This window comes from Protopterus annectens, chromosome 3.part0 (genome assembly GCF_019279795.1).
Source record: "Protopterus annectens isolate FY-2018-M chromosome 3.part0, PAN1.0, whole genome shotgun sequence".
Taxonomy (NCBI): Eukaryota; Metazoa; Chordata; order Ceratodontiformes; family Protopteridae; genus Protopterus; species Protopterus annectens.
In genome coordinates, this window is record NC_056731.1 from 762,783,326 (window position 1) to 762,801,203 (window position 17,878).

A 17,878-nucleotide genomic window follows, 5' to 3' on the forward strand; every position below is an offset into this window, starting at 1 on the left:
ATGTACTGCGTAGGCATACGCATGCACAGTACATCAGAACTGCTGCAGAATATGCAGAAGGACAGCAAGGAGGCATTATACAATGCCATTATTTAAGAAAAGTAATTATGTTTTTTTCTTAAATAATGTCATTGTATAATAGTAATAACCCACTTCTGGGTGTGGGTAATGCTGGATTTACCCACGGTTGGCTTTGTTTGGTCACTCGAGCTTCGCCCTCGTGACCAAACCACACCAACCATGGGTAAATCTAGCATTACTCACACCCAGGCGTGAGTTATTGCTATATTCTTCACTGGGTCCCCAGCAGTGAAATGTTTGCTTGCTTAATCATCCTGGCATGCTTGCAGTGGGAATATAAATATTCTGGAAGAACAGTAATTACAGAAATGCTTTATCCTCATTGTTTTATTAATAAGTGAAAACAGTTGCATTTCTGCAAAATGTTTTTCCTGTCATTTACTGAAAGGTATGGGGTTTACTAGTGCTGTTCACAGATGAATAGGAGAATAGGGCTGTGCATGTGTGTGTCTGTATGACACAAAGGCACAGAGATAAAAAAAGAAAGTGAGAGAGAGAGAGAGAGACTCATTTATGCTCAATTTGAATCTTCTGGGGGTGGGGAGGGGGTATTGGTGTTTACACATTTAAGATTCTGCACTCTGGATTTTAGGCAAGTAGATGTTGTGATTCACAGGGTCTGCGGAACCTGCATACATTCTCAGTTATTTACCTATTAATACTTGCTAATGAGATGCCACTAAGTTTGATCCTCTAACTAAATGCCCCAGTACTAAGTGCCAGGATATCAGACTTATTTCTTAGCCTTACTTGCCACCCTTATGGACACTGAACTGTCACACATTCTTTGTCCGATTTGAATTTAGTGGCTACTCAGGAGGAGTGAACAAGTGCATGCTAACTATGACTTTAGGAAAAACGATCCCTTCTTTCTGAATTAGCTGTATGAAAATGCTGTATTAAGGAGGGTAAAATGGATGGAGATCTTTCTGCTTTCCTTTTGTTGTTGCATTTGGGCTATAAAACTTTAAGGCGCATTCAGAGACAATGTACTAAGTTCCCATTTAGTTGCACTGGCCAGGCAATGCTGACATACATTTCATAAGCTACTTATAAAGGAATGTCGTCTTGCGTTAAGTATGATTTCTATAGTTCTAAATAAAGCAACTGAGCACATGTATACCCCCTTTCACCAAGAGCATCAGACAGTATATCTGAAATGTTATTAGGTACCATTTTAAAATGTTCCATTCTTTCAGTTTTACTCAAATGCTTACTGTGCCCTCGTTACAGAAGAAACAGCCTTTACCGCATAGCTCAACAATGCTGGACCAAATAATTTTAAATCAATACAATACAGCTAGGTCATACCTATTTCCTTTATGTAATCGCCAGTGATGGCAATATTCATTTGTTCTCCTCCGGCATAACAACATTCTAAGTTGGCAGATTCCCAGATTCAGATGGCTAATGTAGCTCTAATTGATTCTAAGCAGAACTTTTGAACTAATTATGCTTCCTGTTTACAAATACATTTGCAGGATAAATCCAGGGATCAGTCTAGAAATTAATTTGTTTTATAACGCAAAGCTGAGATTCTTCGGTACAAAAAAAAGATTCTTAACTATTGTCATGTATCATATCAGTGCTTTGCCATAGCCACTGCCTGACAGATCTGCATAAAACATAATTTCAGGAAAACTTTTTTCTCACTATTTAAGCAAAATGCTACGCGTGTTTATAGCCAACCTCAGCAATGTAGGAGAAAGAGTTTAGAATAATTACTAAGTGCAGTGATCTTGTCAAGGCCAATGACAAGCTTGTTAAATGCATCAGCATCTTTGACTATTTTATTTATTTTATCATGTTTTGCTGACTGGGAATGTTAAACTAGGCAAGACCTATTTGAAGTATCGGCCTGGAAGAAACACTACGCAGATTAGAAACACAGCAACACAAAAGTCAGTTTATGGTCTACACTGTATGCAGAATCTGTGATGAATAGAAAATCCAGTCTGCAATGGGTGCTGCTGTACATTTGTACAACATGACGATTTAATGTAAACACTTAAATAATTCAGTCAGAGTTGTTGAGATTGTCCTTTACTCAGATAGGCCTGGAGTGCAATGGTACTCTCTGACAGCACATGGGCACACATAAGTGCAGGGATCTCAGCATAGTTATGCAACATTTCTACCTTTTTACATTTCAGTGTAGAAGAAAACACAGTAATAGCTGTAGTTTGTACTCCAGCTGGTGGGTGGCTTTCTGTAGGCTCTCCATTATTTTTTGTTTTTCAGCACAAGGAAATGAATTAAGTAGCGCTGTGTATTGAGCATTTCCTGAAGTGCTTGGCTTGCTGTCTGTTGAAACTCCATATGTGCAAAGTATTTCTTTGCATTTATTAAGAACCACTTGGAAGACTCTTCCTTTTCATTTTCTTTATTCCACCCCCAAGACTAACCTAATGGTTGCTATACTTGTCCCCAAATTTTCCAAACATTCCATGGCACAAAGAGACAGGCATCCCTGAGTGAAATGAGAAAGAGTCCTTCAGCCTATTTATTCCTACCTGGGTAAGAATCCCCTATCAGTTTGCTCACTCAGCAAACAAAGTCAGTCAGTTGGTATGGAGAAGAACAGCTTGCTGGTTCTATGGCATGGCCTCCCATCTCCCTGAAGAAGCACCCCTCCACTGCCATAATAGCTCTTATGAACTCCACTACAACTTCCCTTCATATGTTACATTCCACTTGGCTTACTGGATGACTTGCAAATGGCATTGTGGACTCGCTAGGCTAAAGCACCATGCATCGATCACCAACTGCTCCCACTAGGTATCACCCATGTGACTAGCCACACTGACCTCTTGCCCTCCCAGAGGACGGATGAGCCAGAAACAGCCACTGATTCCCCTCCTCCTTCTCCTTCAACAACATTTACAGGCATACAAGCACTATTTGAACTCATGTTACCTAAAATGTAGTTATGATTTTATCAGTCTATACCATAGATTTGTCTGCCACAGTCTTTTTCATTGATAAACATATCTGTGCCACATTCATTTTGGAGAATCTCCCCCCACCCACAGGACTATAAAAGTGTTTTTTGACAAGGACACTGTATAATTCACAGTACTGTATTAGTGGTGGGTTGGAATCTCAGGATATGTGAGCATTCATTGCTTTACAAAGTATTCCTGAATGGAAAAAAGGCAAACAGCATGCAACATAAAAAGCACAAAATGTAAAAACAGCACACAAGACCATCCATGGCAAAGGTTAAAACACAAAACGTAGTTTAATTCAGCAAGCATTTCCATACTCAAACAGAGCACTTCTTCAGACCATTAACAAACCATAATTAAATCCAAAAAACTATATATACTCTCAAAAGTGACTGAATCAGATCACATGATAAAACCAATTAAACAGGCAATTAAAATTCATTTGAACAAGTTTTGGGCTTTTAGGAAGGGTCTTAAAGGCACCCTACCATTAAGACCTGGATACCTATCAGCATGCAGTTTAATCATCCATCTAATCTCATGTAGCTCAGTTATATTCCCAAAGTCACGAAAACGTTGTCCCTCAATTAAACATTCAAGTACCCTAAACTTAAAAGAATGTGAAGGGCCCTTTTCAGCTACATGTTTCGCTAAAGCATTTTTATTAGTTTTCTCATAGCTGCAACATGCTCTCTAACCCTCTCTCGTAACATTCTATTTGTTTTTCCAATGTAAAACGAAGGGCATGACGTGCAACAAGCCATATAAACTATATTCTTGGTCGAACAATCAGCTGTCACATTATACTTAAACCTATGCCCAGTAACAGGATGGCAGAAGAAGATACTGCTGTCTATATAAGGGCATAAATTACATTTACTACAGTGAAATGTCCCTCTCTTCTGTATCTTAGACTTCTGACTACTACCGCCATAACATAGCAGCCTCTTAAGGGACTTTTTATTCTTGAACGTAAAGTGCCCACCAACTGTCCAATCTTGTCATGAGATAACAAAATCGACCAATTATTTTTAATGACTTCCCAAAAACTATCTACATTGCTGGTATAACATAACATAAAATTGAGTTTCTGGGGTGTACTATTATGCTTATCATTCTGAGGGTTGCCTACATGCCTACCTCTGTTGTTGGAAAATATGGCCTAGCCCAACCACCTCTCAACTGCCTAACTTCAGCCCCCATGGTTGTTACCTCTCTATCTTTGTATCCTCCTCCTTGTCAACTCCCCTTGAATCATATCCAGATCACTGTCAAAATCCTGTTCAACATTATCTAATCTAGAGATCCTCACCCCTTTTCCTTTTAATACATTCTTAAATACTATGGTAGGATGCATACTATATCTCTTTAATATGGTGTTTCCTATACAGTCTAGTATTAAAAGCCCCTTCACTTGTTCTAAACACCTCTACATCTACAAAATCAATCTTGATGACAGAGACACTATATATACACTTCAGAAATGTGGTGGTACTGTGTAAATAGTCAGTAAAACCCTGTATCACTTCTTCAGGTCCAAACCACAAAATAAAAATATTGCCCACAAATCTCCTAAAAAAATCTCACATAGTGTGAAAAGTCAAACCGCTTAAGTATATAGGCATCTTCCCAGTTGGCCATGACCAAATTTGCATAACTATATGTATATGTACCCATTGTTACATCCTGCTTCTGCCAGTAATACCACCCTTCAAACAGGAAGATGTTGTTGTTGTCTAAAATCAATTCTACTAAAAAACAAATCAACTCAATCTTCTCAACGCTGAAGGAACTGTGGTTAAAAACTACTTAAGAACTCAAGGCCAACATCATTTGCGATTTCAGTGAACAATGATTGTACATCCAATGTAACCATTAAGCATGACTCCATGGGATCAACTGTATTCAAAAAAGCATGTAAATCCTCCACAAACTGTTTCATGTCCTTCGAAATTGTGGGGAATAAATCTACCAAAGGTCTTAATTCTTTATCAACATATATGGATAGTGGTTTGGTCAACCACCCATGTCCTGCTACAATAGGTCTCATTGGGGACCTATGTAGGCTCTTATGTATTTTTGGTAGACCATGTAACACTGGTACAGCAGGTGTGTCAGTCTTAAAATAATTAAACAAATCAGAGGAGATCAAATTTGAAGTCACACAATCACTTAACATTGAATGTATTGAATTAACAAGGGAAGTTAACATATTAGTATCAAAACTCACATAAACATTATTATCTGCCAACATATACATGCATTGAACATAAAAACATTTGTCCATTACTACCAATACTCCTCCTTTATCAGCTAGGTGAAAAGACAGACTATTGTCAGCTCTTAACTCAGATAACTCTAACTTCCTTTGTTTCTGTCCAATTAATTGCCATTCATAAGCTTTCACATTATCCAACAAATCATTGAGTGATTTCCGAAATATAGTAGTAGGAGCTAAGTCCATGAACTTCTTCTCCCGTTGACATATTTCCTCTAGGAGACTGGCTTCTATTGGTTTGAAGAAATCAACCAAGAGTTAAATGTAGCTAAAACTGAGATCAATATTCAGTTTGTCCAGTCTCTTAAAAGGCCACTATAGGTGTCTCCATATGTGGGCATTTTTAACACTAGGAGCACTCTCAGTGCAACTTTATGATGAATGCAGGCTTCCAGGTGAAGCCGCTGCCATTGGTAGCATTTTAATTTAAATAAATCATTCTCGAGTGTCTGCATCTCAGAGCAAAATAGTTGCAAGTCAGGGCCATTCTCAACAGTTTCATTATTCTCAGAATCTATGTTCAACGTTAGGAAAGGATTCCGACCAACCTTGATCAATTTATCGAAATTGTCCATTTCTTGATACATACTCTTGTTAACAGGAACATAATCCAACTCAATACTGGATTCCTCTGCCATGGTCCAAAGGACAGATACAAAGCAATTAAAAACCACAAAGTATTCCCGAATGGAAAAAGGTCAAATGGTATGCAACATAAAAAGCACAAAATGTAAAAACAGCACACCAGACCATCCACGGCAAAGGTTAAAACATAAAATGTAGTTTAATTTGGTAAGCGCTTTCGTAGTCAAACAGATTAAACTGCATGCTGATAGATATCCAGGTCTTAATGGTAGTGTGCCTTTAAGACCCTTCCAAAACCCCAAAACTTGTTCAAATTAATTTTAATTGCCTGTTTAATTGGTTTTATCATGTGATTTGATTCAGTCACATTTGAGAGTATATATAGTTTTTTGGTTTTAATTGTGCTTTGTTAATAGTCTGAAGAAGTGCTAAGTTTTATGTTTTAACCTTTGCCGTGGATGGTCTGGTGTGCTGTTTTTACATTCATAGCTTTACCTTTCTTATGTACTGATACCATGGGTGTAACCCGTTTGTACCACTTTACTCTAGACAACAGTCCAAAGACCTTCAACTTCTGTAGTTCCAGTTCTACCTGTAATCTAACAGCATAAGGCACCATTATGGCCTTATAAAATGTTTGGCTAGCATTTTGTTCTGGCTGACTCTTTATATTCATGCCTTCATCGTTCTTATTTCCTCGGTAAATACTGTCTGGCATTCATTAACAACAGTGAGCTTCTTTATACCCCATCCTACTACATGAGGACTCAACCAGCTAAGTTCAGCTCTCCAGTACTCAGCTCCTCATTTGCTGTTTTCCATAAGAAATCACTGCCAATGTAGTTCCTGTGTGTGCATTAATAGTGTTTCATTTGCTTTAGGGATTTTCTTTTTTATGTTTGTGCAATCATAAGACTGATACTTATAATCTGAGAAGGTGACAGGCTTGCTCCCTCAAATGTGTAGTGAGAAGGGATTGTCCCCTACAAAGAATACTTGTTTATTTTTTCTTCATTTGAATTTTGGACAAGTTGATTAAAGTAGTTTGGGTTTTCATTTAGTTGGAAAGGAATGATTCATATTAGATGCTTAACCATGGCAGTTTCACCTTTCTGAAAGGTTTGTGGCTGCCACTGATTGTCACCTGTAGTTACTTTACAGAGTATTAGTTCTGTTAAAAGGTTCTTATCCATTCTCCATCAAAGTTGGCATTTGCGTCAATAATTTATATAATAAGTGTTTGTAGTTCACTTTAATATTCCACAAGTACTGTTATCTTGTCCAGCTGGAACACCTTCTTTCTCATATTGGTCTTTAGTAACACTTCTGCCTTATTAAGTGATACTTGTGAAAATATTTCTTCTTTTTTGTATAGAACTCACACAGTTAACAGATACTGTATCCAACTCCATGAAACATTTTACTCCTGCTACTTCTAGGGTTATCTAAATACATTTTTCCACCTGTATTTATGTTATATAACTCTTAAGCATAATAAGTCATAAGGTTCATCTTCATGTCTGACTACATTTTGTCTGACTATTCCTTAATTCTTGCATCCTCCGTTTAGTACAAAGACTTTGGCTTCTGCTTATCTTCCTACACTGCTTATTTGCTACTTACTTTCTTTTCACCCTTTTCCCACTTGCTATAATTCTTAATATAGCCTTTTATGGCATCTTCTACATTTTTGTTTAAGCCAACATATACCAGCTTTATTTGACATTCTGTAAGAAAAAACAGGCCTGCTTTTTGGGATTGCTAATAGACAGTCTAGTCATAGGCTCATAGGTGTGTACTTGGCTAATGACCACTGGGGCCTTTTTAAGCCAAGCCATGCATCCTAAATCATTGATTCTTCTGGTATCCTTAGGAGTAAACAGGGGCTTGTGAGATAAAACATTTACATTTCTCATAAGTTCATGAATAAGTGCTATGCAATCAGTCTGAAGACCATTACACAGCAATGACAAACTCATAAAAGAGAAAAGACTGCAAAAAACTAAAAAAATCCACAAGCAGCAGGTAGAATCCAAATGAAAAACCAGGTTTATTCGAAATGATATGTTCGTTTTGGAATAAACCTGGTTTTTCATTTGGATTCTACCTGCTGCTTGTAGATTTTTTAGACCATTACACAGCAAATCAAATAACTAATTTTCAAAATTTCCCTCAAACCTCAGCAAGGGCAATACAAGATAGAGTAGGGAAGAATGTGAAGCTTCACATCCAGCTATCTACGTTTACATTGAAGGTGGCAAGGGTGCTAATATTCATGACATGGAGTGGAAATGTGTTCCAAGAAGTGCGTGATACGCTGGTATACGAATCTATCGTACTAATGTGTCATATTTATATGCTGATGAAAGTTTAGTTCCTTTAACCTACTTTTTGAGAAACCCTTTGTTCCTTGAATGAACTGAATGTCAAAGAGGAATCAATTTTTCATGGCATAAAAGGCTAGACACAGATGCCAAAAGAGTAGTCTGAAAAAAAAAATGAGTATAGAGTGAGGGCTACCAGTCTGTCCTCATAAGATTTTTGAGGCCACTGATCTTTTTAGTCTGGAACCCCAGAGTTCTCTGAAGTATAGTAACATGTCTAGACAGCTACATGCTAAAAGGGGTATCATATTCAATAATGGGTGTGACGAGATACGTCTAAAGGGGAATCTAGATTTCTTTGGATCTAAATAAGATGTCTTTGCAAATTACATGACCCAGATATAAGGCTTTCCCAAATACTGCAGAGACACAATGGTTAAAGCATAAGGAATTATCAACAAGCATGCCTAGCTCTCTTATGACATGTCTGATTGGATGGGTGTGTCAGCTATATAATATAGGATAACACACACACGCACACACACACACACACACACACACACACACACACACACACACACACACACACACACACACATATATATATATATATATATATATATATATTTATATATATATTATTTTTTTTATCCAGACTTAACTATATTACATTTTTCACATTGAATTTGATACCATTTTCCTTGCAAAAATTGTTAAAATTGTCTAACCCATGTTCCAGCAATTGTGAGCCATTAAAAAATCAAATAACAACTGTCTGCAAACTTAGATAACCATAGATCAGGGGAGTTCATCCAAATGTCTGAGAGATAGATGCCAAATAAGAGATGGTCCAACAATAAGCCCTGTGGTACATCACTAGTCATTTTTACTTTCAGACGTGACTCCTGCAACTCTAACCATGTGGGTTCTGTCAGACAACCAGCTAGCGATCCACTGCACAATATAAGAAGTTAAATTCAGTTTTATAAGTTTGTAAATAATGTCTGCATGGAGAATAGCATCAAAAGCTTTGGACATGTCCAGATATGCTGTATGCACTGCTTAACCACTGTCCACTGTTTCTGTGACTTTTTCAAAGAAATTATTGTGGTTTAAAAGGCAGGACCTTCCTTTGACAGACACATTAATGAGGTTCCAGGATTAACAGATTGTCAATGTCTAGATAAATGGGGTCTGAGAGAATGAAGTTTTATAGTTTTGCATATGAGGCTAGTGAGACAAATGGGACTATAGTTACCAGGGTCTGCTGATGGGCCGCCCTTGTGCAATGGTATTACAATGGATGTTTTCCACCTTCATAATGGTTCCCTTAATCCTTGTTTTCTAGATTGCTTAAGTGTTCTCTTAAGATAAATACAATGAGGCTTCTTATAAGCATTGGGTCATTTCTTTCACTTGTTACATAATTCATGTATAAGGGTATTCTAACACAAAGGTTGTTTTTTAAATGTCTCATTATATTTTATTGTGGTTAATCCATTTTAAGTGGGAGTAGAAGCTGGAGAAGAAGATAGCAGCTTAAACAATGGGATCAGGTGGAAGAGAATTACAGTGAAATTGATTTATGTCATCGAGTAACTGATGAAGGTTTGCTTTTAAGAAGTCTCTAACAAAGAGCTATTTATAGGGGACATACCACCAGTTTTAAAATAAAACATCACTGACTATTGGCTGCTTTAACAAGGGACAATGACACATAAGGAGGTGTGCAAGTGTTGGCCATATTTCTGGGGGTAACATCAAGGGTACTAGGCCCCTAATAGGATAGCTAACTGTAAAAGGAAGTTAGCATTTATAATGCCAATGAAGCATTGCAATGTAGGTCAGACAGTTTATTGATGAATAGCTGAAGTCCCCCGGAAGAAAGGTGTTGGGTTTAACTGGAATTTCAACTAAGATGTTAAGACAGCTATCATACTCAGAAGGGAATGTAAAGGGTGTTCTATATCTAACAAAGAAATGGTAATTAATCTTGTTTACGGTGATTTGATCATCTAAATGTCATGTGAGATCTGTCATGTGTTGATAATCTCCTATAATTGCCAGTAGGTCTGAAACCATGATAATCACTAAACCCAGGAACAGAGTGATTGCTTTTATTGTTTTAAAACCATGTCTCTATAACTATAATTATATGAATGTGCTCAAGCTGCAAAAGACCCTCATGTTTGGGCACATTTTGTTCTGTTAAGACATCTGGCAATAAATAGAGCCACTTTAATGTATTCCAAATTAGATTTTACTAGGTTGGACTCACTGTCCATCACATAGCCTCTGCTTAAATCGGGCGTACAAAAGTTTTATCAGAATGTAAAAGCCTTGGTAAGAGAAGTGCATGTCATCCCTGGCAAAGCAGGAAGACTTGTCAACCATCTCATTTTAAGCTGCGATATACTGGATCCCCCTAGAATAATGACAACTACATAGCCAGTTGTTAAAACCAGTTTATCGTGTCTTTGAATCTTGTAATTATTCTGGGTGACAGCAAAATGCCACTCAAGGCCAGTGCCTTTCCTGTCTCAGACACATGCATAGTAAACTCAATCATGTTGTACTGTAAGCCCATCTGGGTAGAGCACCTAAAGTCATTCAAATACCTATCAACCTCTTAGAGTAAGAAATCTGGACAAAGTCATAAAAAAGTGGTACAAATAGGGACAATTTTGAAATATTGATCTTGCAAACTTAGAAAGCTGATAGAATAACAGGTTTTGCACTAGCATGAACTTTCTGAAGGGTATGAAGTCTAAAATTCAAATGTCTGTCATTATTTTCTAACTTCAGACTTTAATGATTTGTCACTAATTTGCCAGAAAACCACAATTTTATGAAAAATGAACAAAAAATATAAGGCAAAAGTCTGGACATTCTGCGAGAATCTGTACAGTTGAGAGGTATTCACCCCCACATGCACCACTATCAGGCCATATTTGTATTTCTCATTATCAAGGGTTCTAAGTCTTTGTCATGTCCCAGATTCTGGCTCCAGGAAGACAGCTGTCAGCATATTCTTATCTATCCTGGTGACAGCAGGATTTGTATGCCTGACAATAGAGTCACCTATTGCTAAGACATTACTGTGGTTAGATGCAGTCTCAGTGGATTTTAAGGGCTTGGAGTTTGCATCCTTATGGTCTTGGAGGAATGTGTATTAGTTGTGGATATGAAGGGTGAGAGTGTGTGGGTTGCTGTGTGACCTAATGGCTGAGGTTTCTGAGTTTATAACCTAGGAGACTTAGGCAGTGTCTTGTTAACATTTGCAACATCAGCTTAACAAATGTATTCTGAGGTGGGAAAATGGCCTCCAAGTTCAGTAAACACTTACATCTGTCACACATTGAATCGTGAAATAGCAATAAAGAGGTTTTAGTAAGCAGATATTTGCTACACTGACTCAAAATATCTAGTGCACTGGCTATAGAAGGTGTAAAAGTAGATGAAGATTCCACAATGACCAATGCAGACAAAGGCCATGAGAAAACAGGCTATCTTAATAACTTAACTCTTGGTATTGAAGGCATTGTGCATCTGTTTCTACAGGGCATACAAACAGCTTATAAGGCATTTCTTCTTCTGCAGTATGTACTAAGGCTAATCATTCCAGAAATATTCCTAGGATTTGTTTTTCAGTGCTTCATTATGTATATGGAAAATGTCTTGTTTTTAAAGGCTGAATCGTGCATAAGCATTAGTTATTCAACTGTAACATGCACAGAACATATTCAGAGTTATGGAGCAGCTACTTGAAACATCATTTTGAACATGTGTTTCTTCAGATTTATATCATGCAATATAAGGCTTACATCAGATGTCTTGAACAGCATATAATTGAGCTACTTCAGATGTATCTCATACAAAACATAATTTACCTAAGGGGCTTGTTTAAAATGGGTCTCATTTAACATTTAATTTTCCTAGGCATTACTTCATTTCTCATACATTATGTAATTTAGCCATTGGCCTATTTTAAATATGAATGTAAGAAGGCCAACTTCAAATGTGTATTGGATGGATTTACATAATTATTTTAATGTCTACAAACATATCAGATGTTATATAATACAGCTGTGGATGCTACTAGAGTTGTTTACAAGCAGCTGTTTTTCTCTGCGTGTGTGTGTGTGTGTGTGTGTGTGTGTGTGGGGGGGGGGGGGGTACTCATCTCTTTTGGTTTACACCCACCAGAGCTGTACTTTAGGAATTTGATGCGGTGCTGTATCTCATTCAGGTAACCATAAAAACCTTTACAAAAAATGCATGCAAGCATACTCTGCATGCTGTATTGTGCCACTGTTTTTTCTTAGTCTATGAGCATAGAAAATGTTCAGATTTCTAGGTTGTTGCTTGGCATAAGGTTGTTCTTTTGTCCACTGTTACATCATGTCACATTCTGTTGCATTGTCTTTATCACAGTTGATAAACATGTCCTTAGCACTGCCAAAAATGAGTGAATTTGCCAGCATGAAACTACTTTTACACAATTGTCTGCGATGTTGACAATTTATTTGCCCATTCTGTCTGTAAGGAGAGGGGTACAATGTTCAGCTGAGTCATCTGCCATGCAATGGGAGTGCTGTTCACAAACAACTAGATTAGTGTGTAAAATTCCACGTCAGTTTGTTTTCTAAGCAAGACTAAACCGATTCATAGTCCCTCTTTGCCACTCAGTAGCTCAGTTCTTCCTTGCTGAGCAGGAAGAGGTTCAGAGCTGCATGTAATGGCAGGGGCCTATGCTAATAAGACCTATTAGCATTCTGCTGCACTACTCTGAAGGGTAACTTACAATGTAAGCTGATTCACAGACATGCAAAATAGGCAATTTCCATGCAGAGCTGCACACAAAATGGATACATCTATATAAGAGGGATAAACCTCTGCATTTCAGTGGGAGAGAATCTGTGCAGAGGGAAGAGTATAGCTCTCAACCTCTTAGCACAAAAAAATCTGGACAAAGAGAAAAATAATGGGGTAGGGAAAAGTCCCCAGAATAGGGACAAATGTTATATGTTGTTGTGTCTTTTGGCTTTTCCCGGTTAGAGGTCGCCACAGCGGAACTCCAGTCCGCTAATGATTGGCAGTTGATTTTTACATGCTGAGTTGCCAGTCCTTCCTCTTAAAACTCAGAAAGTTGCTAGAATAAATGGTCCTCTTTACCATGCATTTCCTTAAGGATATGAAGTCTGAAAATGAAACTCCTGTTATTATTTAGTGAATTTAGTCCTCACCGATTTGCCAAAAAAATCCAGAAAAATGCAGATTTTATTTTTATTTATTTTACATTTGTTGACCGGGAAAGTCCGACTGGATGCATGTCCATTTTCAGCGGAGGCCCGGGAAGAAAAGCTCCACAGTTAAATTTTAAGAAAAATATAAGGTGTCTACAGATGCATTCAGATTTACATAGATAGTACCAAACTTAACACTGACTAGTAACATAGCATTGAAGCATAAGATTTAACATACTTACATAGAGTGAACACATCTTTTACAGTTTTAGGTTGACATTACATAATGATGAACATTGTTAGCAGGGCTTGCATTTTTTGCTTTATACAGTTGACTTGTGAGCAAGTTAGCCACAGTAGGGAGTATAGCAAAAAAGAGAGCAAAGATTAGACATAGTAGGGAGTATAGTAGCAGGAGAGGAGACAGAGATGGGAAATTGGATAACAGATTAAGTAAGAAAAGCAGGAAGAGTAAGTAGCTTAAGTATAGAGTAAGAGTAGAGGTGTAAAGAGAAAAATGTAGTGGATAGATAACAGAGTGTCCTAGCAGTGACATATGGGTATTGACTAAGGGGCTAGAATTAGAGGTGGAACTGGAAGGAAGCTAGAGAACTTGCATTATTTTGATGATGAAGCCAAGCTTTATGAGGAACACACCAAAAATATAAGACAAAAATCTGGACATTCTGCAAAAATCTGGAGAGTTGGAAGGTTCACTCAGCCCAAATTGCAAATCTAGGTAAGCAGGGCAGTGTGTGTGTGTGTGTGTGTGTGTGTGTGTGTGTGTGTGTGTGTGTGTGTGTGTGTGTGTGTATGTGTGTGTATGTGTGTGTGCATGTGTGTGTGTGTGTGTGTGTGTGTGTGTGTGTGTGTGTGTGTGTGTGTGTGTGTGTGTGTGTGTGTTTGTGCGCGCATGCGAGTGTGTGAGTGTGTGCGTGTGTCCGTGCATGTGTAGCCTAATCTAGACTAGTAGCATGAGATATGAAAGCTTCAATACTGTACAGTTATTAAGCCTTATAGCTATGTGCCCATGACCCCAGGACTCAGTGCCAGCTGAGGCAGTGTTGTCAAACTTTGCACCATTAAGCAACAGAAAGATTCGAAAGTGCAGGTCAATGGAGAAAAAAGCCATCAAACCCAGGCTGAGAAGGTTATGGCAAAAGTTAACACAATGCTAGGATGCATCCTAACAGGAAATGATGATTCAGGAAGTGGAGAAGTTAGCATGCTGAGCATCACTGATCAGATTGCAGCTTTCTGACATGTACAGCCCTGCTGCTTTTTAGGGAAAAGGGGTAAAACTAATCAACAAAGTTACATGAAAGCTACAAGAATGGTGAGGGGACTAGAGGAAAAGTACACAAAGAGGTTCTGGAGCTGGACCTGTACACCTGGAGAAGAATAAGGGACATGACATGAGTACCTAAAATGCTAAGCGGCAGTGGGGAGGAGTCAACTAATGTGGAAGGGCAAAAGGGGATGAGGGAGCATGACTATCAAACTGAGGGACCCAACTTCAGTTTGGACAAAAGAAAACTTTATAAAAATGGTGATAGATGAATAGAACAAATTACAGGAATAGTTAGCTACAGTATAGAACATGTTAGAGTAATAGGTAATTACAGAACAGAACATGTTACAAGAATAGTTAATTACAGAACAGAACATGTTACAGGAATAGTTAATTACAGAATAGAACATGTTACAGGAATAGTTAGTTACAAAATAGAACATATTACAGGAATAATTAGTTACAGAATAGAACATGTTAGAGGAATAGGTAATTACAGAACAGAACATGTTACAGGAATACTTAATTACAGAGCAGAACATGTTACATGAATAGTTAATTACAGAATAGAACATGTTACAGGAATAGTTAGTTACAGAATAGAACATGTTAGAGGAATAGGTAATTACAGAACAGAACATGTTACAGGAATACTTAATTACAGAGCAGAACATGTTACATGAATAGTTAATTACAGAATAGAACATGTTACAGGAATAGTTAGTTACAGAATAGAACATGTTAGAGGAATAGGTAATTACAGAACAGAACATGTTACAGGAATAGTTAATTACAGAATAGAACATGTTACAGGAATAGTTAGTTACAAAACAGAACATGTTATAGGAATAGTTAGTTACAAAATAGAATATGTTACAGGAATAGTTACAGGTCTGAGGAAGCTTTTAAAAAGTCATAGTATGGATGGCAGAAGAGTAGGAGTTGGCCAGCAGCATTGTGTTAGCAACAATGAAAGGAAAGAGTCCAAGAACATATATGTATTTGCTGCCATCACATTAATACAATATACTCTACAAATAGATAAAAAACGCTGTAGCTCTCTTTTGATAATAATAGTCTCTTTTCACCAGTGCATGTATTCCTTTGCTGATAAACATCTTCATTGCATGTTTCATCTAGATAGATTTGAGATGATCCAGCTCTGGCCTGTTAACAAATAGTAGTGGCAAAATATGGTGGAGAGGATAATTATTTTCAGGTGTTGCATTCCTGTGAGAGGTAAGCATAAAGGTTAAGGTGTTAACCTTACAGACAAAATATGCAGGGTTTGATCCTCACATGAGCTAATTCCCTAGGCTTAAAATGGCCTACAGAGGTGGTTAACCTAATACCAATCTATGAACCTGTGCATTGTAGAATAATTGCCACAACCTATTAGCAAAATCCTTCATTTCACAGAATAAAAGACCAAACTAAAAATTCACCTCTCATATATATCTATGGGCAGGTATTTTAACATCTTTAAAGCTGACCAGCTGACCAGTTTGTATAAACACTGGTATACACATGCAAATAGATCCATTACAAACAGGCAAACTCTAACCCAGCACAACCCACTGGATGAGTCAAACTTCCCAAAATGCACCTCTTAAACTGTGAGTGAAGCATATTGTTATATTTAGTTAGGGAGGTGGGGGGGGCACAAAGCCTCCACTCGGGTGGGTTTGATATACTTTGGTGTGTTTGTTTTGCCTTGGTGGCCAAGTGTCTCCTTTCCCAGAGTAAAAATCCAATGAACATTCAGTGAAGTTTGTTTTTGGCAAAATTGTCTCGTGTTTCTAAAGTTAGATGAAGTGAAATTTTGATGATATCAAGTAGACCCATATGTATATATATATATATATATATATATATATATATATATATATATATATGGGATCCATGCAGATGTTCAAAGTTTCACTTCTTCGAACCCACTTCACCGAGTCCACTTGTTTGAAGTAGTGAAACTTCAAACATTGACTTTGGCAGACACACTACAGTGCAGAATGGGAATATTCCCTTTTCCCCACTGTAGTGCCATCTCAGAGTTGGTATATTTAAGTAGGGGGCGTGGGGGGACACAGCCCCCCACATGGGGGGTGCAGGGCCTGCAAAAGCATGTTTTAGTGGGGTTTTTTGGGTCACCTGGGGAACTAAACTTCAGCGAAAGTGCATTTTCGTTGAAGTGAACTTTCATTGAAGTGTGGGTCTACTGCTCTATTTCGAAGAAGTGTTCTTTTGATGTAGAGCAATAGACCCATATATATATATATATATATATATATATATATATATATATATATATATATATATATATATATACACACATACATATATATATATATATATATATATATATATGGTTTACTATTATTTTGCTGAATTAAACAATGGCAAATTGCTACTAATTCTAAACAAAAATGCAAAATTTATAATGTTGAACACAAATAAAGTCAAACTCCGAAGTGGTGAATATTCGAATTCGACATAATTCGAACATTCACCACACTTCTGGGAACAGTATTACTGAGACTTGCAATCGCTGTTGTAAGGTTCGACATTGTGGCATTCATTTTTTTTGTGTGAAACGGGACTTTTGCACAAATGTAAATCACACAAAGTGCGAGCAACAAAATGATGTACAGCCTATATATATATATATATATATATATATATATATATATATATATATATATATATATATATATTATTATTAATTTACATGTACAGACACACACACACACACACACACACTCATGCAAAAAAGTGCACAGACTAAATGCATTGAAATTAAAAACTACCCCCATCCCTGAACTTACTTATATCAAACCTCCAGAAACCAAACCTAACATGTTTTTGCTAAACAAATACTCAAATACTCAAACATAAGAAAAAGTCAAATAAAAATGGGCCACAATCAGAAAATGGAATTACTGGCAAAACAGTCCAGAGAAGGTATTAATGACAACAAGCACATAGTGCTATGCAAATTAAGATGGGTGGCAGAAACACAAAGGGGAAGGTGATTTTGAAAAGCAAGTGGCATGGCCACACTAGTGCTAAAATTGCACAGTAAGTAGCATATGCAAATGATTACATAATAACATGGAATGATTATGCAA